The sequence below is a fragment of the Bombina bombina genome, chromosome 6 (genome assembly GCF_027579735.1).
Source record: "Bombina bombina isolate aBomBom1 chromosome 6, aBomBom1.pri, whole genome shotgun sequence".
Classification (NCBI taxonomy): Eukaryota; Metazoa; Chordata; class Amphibia; order Anura; family Bombinatoridae; genus Bombina; species Bombina bombina.
The window spans coordinates 1,099,309,872-1,099,319,615 of NC_069504.1; the positions used below are offsets into that span (position 1 = coordinate 1,099,309,872).

At 36.3% G+C, this 9,744-nt stretch overlaps 1 protein-coding gene across 1 annotated transcript in view; it reads right to left on the minus strand.

The window, feature by feature from the left end:
* Positions 1-8,576, minus strand: part of RESF1 (retroelement silencing factor 1) — a 46,908-nt gene extending 38,332 nt beyond the window's left edge. Inside the window, exon 1 of the mRNA XM_053719023.1 lies at positions 8,477-8,576. The gene's annotated coding sequence lies outside the window, so the exon portion shown is untranslated. The remainder of the gene's footprint in view (positions 1-8,476) is intronic.
* Between the last annotated feature and the right edge of the window lie 1,168 nt (positions 8,577-9,744).

The following is a 9,744-nucleotide window of genomic DNA, read 5'->3' on the forward strand; positions in this document are numbered from 1 at the left end:
TGGGTGGATGAATGGATACATACGGTGATTCAGGGATTCCTGACAGATAGTGTTACAATGTAACTATCGCTAATTGGTTTGGAAATAGCAAAGTGCTACTTGTACTTATTGCCCTATAACTTGCAACAACACCACCAAAAAAAAAAAAAAGCAAAGAACATGTAAACATTGGGTATTTCTAAACTCAGGACAAAATTTAGAAAGGATGTTTTTTAATGGTTGTAGATGTGTAACCGATTTTGGGGGTCAAAGTTAGAAAAAGTGTGAATTTGTCATATTTTATAAAAATAAATGATAGTAAATTATGATATGATGAAAATAATGGTATTTTTAGAAAGTCCATTTAATGGCGTGAAAAACTGTATATAATATGTGTGGGTACAGTAAATTAGTACTAGAAAAATTACAGCTAAACACAAACACTGCAGAAATGTAAAAATAGCCTTGGTCCCTAACGGTTCCTTATGTTTGCTGAGGCCACTTTGGGCCACATGCAAATTAGCTTGTACTTATCTAACCACTCTGGACAGTGTTGCGGGGTAAGTGAAATGTGATGGAAGAATTACAGCATCTCAAGAAAGAAAGAAAAAATGCAAAGCAAAAGTATCCAATATATAGAATATAAACTGTAATGTGTCAATTGCCCTAAACTACTTTATTTAAAAAGGTAGATTAAGTGTTTACTTATTTTTTTAAAGCAATACACTAAAGAAATAACATAATTTATGTAAGAACTTACCTGATAAATTCATTTCTTTCATATTAGCAAGAGTCCATGAGCTAGTGACGTATGGGATATACATTCCTACCAGGAGGGGCAAAGTTTCCCAAACCTTAAAATGCCTATAAATACACCCCTCACCACACCCACAATTCAGTTTAACGAATAGCCAAGAAGTGGGGTGATAAAAAAGTGCGAAAGCATATAAAATAAGGAATTGGAATAATTGTGCTTTATACAAAAAAATCATAACCACCACAAAAAAGGGTGGGCCTCATGGACTCTTGCTAATATGAAAGAAATGAATTTATCAGGTAAGTTCTTACATAAATTATGTTTTCTTTCATGTAATTAGCAAGAGTCCATGAGCTAGTGACGTATGGGATAATGACTACCCAAGATGTGGATCTTTCCACACAAGAGTCACTAGAGAGGGAGGGATAAAATAAAGACAGCCAATTCCTGCTGAAAAATAATCCACACCCAAAATAAAGTTTAATAAAAAACATAAGCAGAAGATTCAGACTGAAACTGCTGCCTGAAATACTTTTCTACCAAAAACTGCTTCAGAAGAAGAAAATACATCAAAATTGAAGAATTTTGTAAAAATATGCAAAGAGGACCAAGTTGCAACTATGCAAATGTGATCAACCGAAGCTTCATTCCTAAACGCCCAGGAAGTAGAAACTGACCTGGTAGAATGAGCTGTAATCCTCTGAGGCAGAGTTTTACCCGACTCAACATAGGCAAGATGAATTAAAGATTTCAACCAAGATGCCAAATAAATGGCAGAAGCTTTCTGGCCTTTCTAGAACCGGAAAAGATAACAAATAGACTAGAAGTCTTTCGGAAAGACTTAGTAGCTTGAACATAATATTTCAAAGCTCTAACATCCAAAGAATGCAATGATTTCTCCTTAGAATTCTTAGGATTAGGACATAATGAAGGAACCACAATTTCTCTACTAATGTTGTTGGAATTCACAACTTTAGGTAAAAATTCAAAAGAAGTTCGCAACACCACCTCATCCTGATGAAAAATCAGAAAAGGAGACTCACAAGAAAGAGCAGATAAATCAGAAACTCTTCTGGCAGAAGAGATGGCCAAAAGGAACAAAACTTTCCAAGAAAGTAATTTAATGACCAATGAATGCATAGGTTCAAAGGGAGGAGCTTGAAGAGCTCCCAGAACCAAATTCAAACTCCAAGGAGGAGAAATTGACTTAATGACAGGTTTTAAACGAACCAAAGCTTGTATAAAACAATAAATATCAGGAAGAATAGCAATCTTTCTGTAAAAAGAACAGAAAGAGCAGAGATTTGTCCTTTCAAGGAACTTGCAGACAAACCCTTATCTAAACCATCCTGAAGAAACTGTAAAATTCTCGGTATTCTAAAAGAATGTCAAGAAAAAAGATGAGAAAGACACCAAAAAATATAAGTCTTCCAGACTCTATAATATATCTCTCTAGATACAGATTTACGAGCCTGTAACATAGTATTAATCACAGAGTCAGAGAAACCTCTTTGACCAAGAATCAAGCGTTCAATCTCCATACCTTAAAATTTAAGGATTTGAGATCCTGATGGAAAAAAAGGACCTTGCGACAGAAGGTCTGGTCTTAACGGAAGAGTCCACGGCTGTCAAGAGGCCATCCGGACAAGATCCGCATACCAAACCTATAAGGCCATGCCGGAGCTACCAGCAGAACAAACGAGCATTCCTTCAGAATCTTGGAGATTACTCTTGGAAGAAGAACTAGAGGCGGAAAGATATAGACAGGATGATACTTCCAAGGAAGTGATAATGCATCCACTGCCTCCGCCTAAGGATCCCGGGATCTGGACAGATATCTGGGAAGTTTCTTGATTAGATGAGACGCCATCAGATCTATTTCTGGAAATTCCCACATTTGAACAACCTGAAGAAATACCTCTGGGTGAAGAAACCATTCGCCCGGATGCAACGTTTGGCGACTTAGATAAACCGCTTCCCAATTGTCTACACCTGGGAAATGAACCGCAGAGATTAGACAGGAGCTGGAATCCGCCCAAACCAAAAAAATTCGAGATACTTCTTTCATAGCCAGAGGACTGTGAGTCGCTCCTTGATGATGTATGCCACAGTTGTGACATTGTCTGTCTGAAAACAAATGAACGATTCTCTCTACAGAAGAGGCCAAAACTGAAGAGCTCTGAAAATTGCACGGAGTTTCCAAAATATTTATCGGTAATCTCACCTCCTGAGATTCCCAAACTCCTTGTTTGGACAGAGATCCCCACACAGCTCCCCAACCTGTGAGACTTGTATCTGTTGAAATTACAGTCCAGGTCGGAAGCACAAAAGAAGCCCCCTGAATTAAACGATGGTGATCTGTCCACCACGTTAGAGAGTGTCGAACAATCGGTTTTAAAGATATAAATTGAAATATCTTTGTGTAATCCTTGCACCATTGATTCAGCATACAGAGCTGAAGAGGTCGCATGTGAAAAACAAGCAAAGGGGATTGCGTCCAATGCAGCAGTCATAAGACCTAGAATTTCCATGCATAAGGTTACCGAAGGGAATGATTGTGACTGAAGGTTTCGACAAACTGGAAACAATTTAGACGTCTCTTGTCTGTTAAAGACAGAGTCATGGACACTGAAACTATCTGGAAACCCAGAAAGATTACCCTTGACTGAGGAATCAATGAACTTTTTGGTAAATTGATCCTCCAACCATGATCTTGAAGAAACAACACAAGTCGAATCGCATGAGATTCTTTGAATGAGAAGACTGAGCAAATACCAAGATAATCGTCCAAATAAGGAAATACAAAAACCCTGTTCTCTGAATACAGAAAGAAGGGCACCAAGAATCTTTGAAAAAAATTCTTGGACCTGAGGCTAGGCCAAACAGTAGAGCCACACAACTGGTAATGCTTGTCTAAAAAGAGAATCTCAAACACTAAAAGTGATCTGAATGAATCGGAATATGCAGATACACATCCTGCAAAACTATTGTAGACATAAAATGCCCTTGCTAAACAAAAGGCAGAATAGTCCTACAGTAACCATCTTGAATGTTGGTATACATAACGATTCAATATTGATAGATCCGGAACTGGTCTGAAGGAATTGACCTTCTTTGGTACAATGAAGAGATAAAATAAAACCCTAGCCCCTGTTCCAGAACTGGAACTGGCATAATTACTCCAGCCAACTCTAGATCTGAAACACATTTCAGAAATGCTGAGCCTTGCTGTGTTAACTGGGACACGGGAAGAAAAAAATCTCTTAGCAGGAGGCCTTAACTGAAGCCAATTCTGTACCTTTCTGAAACAATGTTCTGAAACCAGAGTTTGAGAACGGAATTGATCCAAACTCCATTGAATAAAACATAACCTGCCCCATACCAGCTGAACTGGAAAAAAGGGCCGCACCTTCATGTGTACTTAGGAGCTGACTATAGGTTTTTGAAGGTAAGAAAAAAATGATTAATTCAAATGCATTATCCCAAATATGAAACTGACTGTCTGAAAAATAAGGAAAGTTGAACATTCTGAGTCAAGGCAAATAAATGTTTGAATACATATATTTAGAACTTTATAAACAAAGTGCCCAACCATAGCTTTAGAGTGTCACAGAAAATAAGATTTACTTACCCCATGACACTCATCTACATATAGTAGATAGCCAAACCAGTACTGAAACGAGAATCAGCAGAGGTAATGGTATATATAAGAGTATATCGTCGATCTGAAAAGGGAGGTAAGAGATGAATCTCTACGACCGATAACAGAGAACCTATGAAATAGACCCCGTAGAAGGAGATCACTGCATTCAAAATAGGCAATACTCTCCTCACATCCCTCTGACATTCACTGCACGCTGAGAGGAAAACCGGGCTCCAACTTGCTGCGGAGCGCATATCAACGTAGAATCTAGCACAAACTTACTTCACCACCTCCATCGGAGGCAAAGTTTGTAAAACTGAATTGTGGGTGTGGTGAGGGGTGTATTTATAGGCATTTTAAGGTTTGGGAAACTTTGCCCCTCCTGGTAGGAATGTATATCCCATACGTCACTAGCTCATGGACTCTTGCTAATTACATGAAAGAAATATAGTGGATAACAGCTTTAAGTAACCCAAATCATGTTGTACATACACGACCAACACAGTTATTCCCCTTACCTAACTTTATTTTAAGTAATATTAACAGAAAAAAACCCAAAGGCACAAACACTGCAGAAATGTAAAAATAGCCCTGGTCCCTAATGGTAGGAAATTTGAAGTGCTGTGGTCACTAAGGGGTTAAGAGAAATAAATTGATACCCAATAATTTTTATTACAGATCTCACAATTAAGTGTAGTCAAGGGACACTCGAGTCAAATTACACTTTCATGATTCAAACAAACAGAGCAAAACATTTTAAACAACTTTCCAATTTACTTCCACTTACAAAATGTGCAACAGTCTTTATATTTAAACTATGAGTCACCAGCTCCTATTGAACATGATAAAAAAACAGAATATATGCATTTGTGATTGGTTGATGGCTGTCACATGATACAGTTAAAGGGAAAAAAAATTACTGGTTTGAGGTTCAGACTATGTGCTATATTGCTTTGTCTTTATCATGCAAATCTACTGTATGTACTGGTCCTTTCAAAAAAGTGGTAGGAGTACTAAGTGCAGAGAAAACGAACACATTTGCAGACGAGTGCTCAGGGCTATGTTTATAAGGTGTCTCAGCAAAGTGAGGATGTAGCAGATCAAACAGATGTTTACAGCAGATATGAAGCTGTGAACATAATGACTGCAAATTGAAGTCATCCACCTTATCTCCCCCTACACTACCCAATTTACACAAGACAAACAAATGGGGATGACCAAAATCAGCTACTGAAGAAGAGTGTTATATTGATCAAACAAAACCTACTTGAACTATATGGATCATCCTCAGCAATCAAAAATTAGCAGTTTATAAAAGGGACATTGAACGGACAGCCAACCGTAATTTCTCACATTTATTCACAATGATACATTTTACCTGCTTGTGTATTAAATGGTTTAGATAACAACTTTACATCAGTAACTGAAATAGCTGCTTAGCCTATGGCATCCCTACATAACTATTGAAAGGTTCTGTACTTAAAATGATGGTAAAAAAAAAACCAATCTTTAAAATCAAGTTATTTATAAGCGATAATGAAGATACTTTAAAATTACTTTTTAATGTAGTGACGAAATTCAGATACCCCGCGCTCCGGCCTCCCACTTTAAAACTATTTTTTTGGTGAGCTAACCGTTTGAACTGTTCTCCAATCTGTGCCCTAGCCATACAGACAGATAATATAAAGTTACGTGTGTGTGTACAGAAAGTGATAAAACGATCTCCCTGCAAGCTCAACTAATTTTAAATCGGATGTGGTTTAAAAAAAAAAAAAACCCACAAAAAACCCCCCCACAAACAAAACAGCTATTTGATATACAAAAGTAAACCGATTTAGTAGTAATCTCAGATCTTACACAGATGAATTATAAAAACTATTACACTAGTACACTGCCCCTTTAAATTCACAACACATAAATTAAAGAAATGGTATTTAAATAAAAAAAAAAAAAAAAAAAGCGTACAAAACTATGCTTGACCCACACTCACTAAATAGACTAAAAAGTAAATCATGCGGAAAATCAAACAGATGGCCTAGCATTTTACCTAGGTTACGGAATTTGCTTTTGGCTTCTCTAGAAAGCGAGACACAAGCACGTTTTTTTTTAACACAAATTGAAAAAGTGTTTCAGAAACCAAGTTCCTTATGTTTGCCGAGGCCACTTTGGGCCACATGCAAATTAGCTTGTACTTATCTAACCACTCTGGACAGTGTTGCAGGTCAGTGAAATGTGATGGAAGAATTACAGCATCTCAAGAAAGAAAGAAAAAATGCAAAAGCATCCAATATATAGAATATAAACTGTAATGTATCAATTGCCCTAAACTACTTTATTTAAAAAGTTAGATTAAGCGTTTACTTATTTTTTTTTTTTAAAGCAATACACTAAAGAAATAGTGGATAACAGCTTTAAGTAACCCAAACCATGTTGTACATACACAACCAACACAGTTATTCCCCTTACCTAACTTTATTTTAAGTAATATTAACAGACAAAACCCAAAGGCAATGTCAGAAATATGCAAAGGTCAAATGTCTTAAATCCAATGTGATGTTTGTTAAACCATGAGTTTATGCACAGGAAAACCCCATCTAATAACCTAATGAGTGACAAATCTAAGCACAGGCCACTGCACGAAACTAAGGAAGTGAGAGGGTAAAAGATCCGATTTATGGTCACAACAAAACCAAATGAATACCCAACATAACCACTTGGTGGCCCCAATAGCCAGATATTCCTATAAAGTGCAGACGGAGAGCACGCAGCAGACTTATAAAATATACATAGGAAACATCTACAATAACAAGAAAAGTAACAACGTTTCTTACATGATAGTGTCTAGGACTCCACAGTATAATATGCAAAGATTATATGTTACACACACACATATATATATATATATATATATATATATATATATATATATATATATATATACACACACACATCCATCTCTCTCTCTATATATATATATATATATATATACACACATCCATCTCTCTCTCTCTCTGTATATATATATATATATATATATATATATATATATATACACACACACATCCATCTCTCTCTCTATATATATATATACACACATCCATCTCTCTCTCTCTCTCTGTATATATACACACACACACATCCATCTCTCTCTCTATATATATATATATATACACACATCCATCTCTCTCTCTCTGTATATATATATATATATATATATATATATATATATATATATATATATATATATATATATATATATATATACACACACATCCATCTCTCTCTCTATATATATATATATACACACATCCATCTCTCTCTCTCTCTGTATATATATATATATACACACACATCCATCTCTCTCTCTCTCTATATATATATATATATACACACATCCATCTCTCTCTCTCTCTGTATATATATATATATACACACACACACATCCATCTCTCTCTCTATATATATATATATACACACACATCCATCTCTCTCTCTCTCTATATATATATATACACACACACATCCATCTCTCTCTCTATATATATATATATATACACACACATCCATCTCTCTCTCTCTCTATATATATATATATATATATACACACACCCATCCATCTCTCTCTCTCTCATATATATATATCTTATACTCTTCAGGGATTCACATACACCACAAAATGAAAAAAAGACAGTAAATATAAATTGTTAAAGTTGCAGAATATATATATATATATATATGTTGACAAGGATAGTTTTCTGCATCAGCTGAGGATGAGATAACTTTATAATAACAACGTATCTCTGTTTGACGCAATACTCTGGCTATTTTGGCTTCTGTACATAAAAAGCATTGAGCTCAGTGATAAAATCACTATATAAACAGATCTGTAGCACAAACTGAATAAAAGCTGGAGATTCACAAGTTACCCACGTGTATCCTGCACGGCTAGCGGGAGCTCCTGGATAACGGACGGAAAAGAAGAACCAACAAGGTATAGGAATAAAGTCCCACTCAGCGCAGCACATCAAACCATATACAGCCCGGGGAGGCGTTCAAGACGCCAGCGACAAGTAAAAGAGTATCCGGGAGACACTTACACGTAAACCGAACCATTAGACAGAAAGCCACAAGTTCCCAAGACCACACCGTCTTAATCCAATGCCGACATTGTTACAAACTGAAACAATCCGATGCGCGTTCTTACTGAAGGTGGGGCAGTAGAATTTGGAACCAATAGAACACGAGAGGCGTGGCCTTGATGCGGTTGTCCAATTGAAAAAAGAGATGGGTGGATAACACGTGATAAGGGCTGGACGTGTCTTATTTAGAAAGGTGGGATTGTTGATGTTAAGAAGGGGCGTGACCAGGTGATAACACGAGCTTTGATTCGTTACTTTGCACGTTTCCGGCGTTCTACTGTGAGGAGCGTTGTGGTAATGAGGGTTCTCTATACATTATTTAGATGTATGGAAAGAATTATTACAGGAAGATATAAGCCGCTAGAGTGCAGTAATGGTCTTACATAGGACTAGTGTAGTATGCGAGAGATATTTGTGTCCTTTTTTTGGAATACATTTTTAACCAAAGAAATTGTTTTGTTATATGTAGTGCTCTGTGTATTTTTAAGGGCACACAGAACCCAGCATTTTCCCTTCATGATTCAGATAGAGCATGCAATATTAAATAATTTTCCAATTTACCCCTATTATCTAATTGCTTATTTCTCTTGGTATCCTCTGTTTAAAAGCAGATAGGCTGTATTACATTATTGCAATAGGGACTTGCAGCAAAATCTGCAGGCTCGAAAGCCACACGCCCCATCCTTTATATACCCTCTTATTATGTACATAAGTCATCCTAAAGCAAAAGAGCTAATTGGCTAATATTTGTCTTGTGGCTGCTAACTAATAGCTGTTGTTTTGCTAAGCGAGTAAGATGTTCTTGTGTACTTTTTGGGTTGTTTAGCTTATACTTGACAGGAAGGCCTTGACTTTCATGTGTTTACCAAATATTTTCAAAGCAAAGACAAAACTAAGTACGCGGTTTGTACTACTAGGCAAAAACTACAGACAGATACATAACAGGATGTGAGAAAGAAACAAAGACACTTTAGTATAAGAACGTGTTAGCAAGACAACATGGCTATTACAGGAAGTAGGCTATAGCGAGTAGTCGATAATTAAAGGGACATTAAACACTAAATACACGCTAGATAGAATGATGCATTCAAAGAAAAGATTAGTCCATGACTAACATGTAGATGTATTTTTTAAAGTTTCATTAGTTGTTTAATAAGTGACAAAATAAGTGTAAAATTTTAGTGTCTATAAAACACTGGGAGCTGCCATGTTGTAACTTGTGTTAC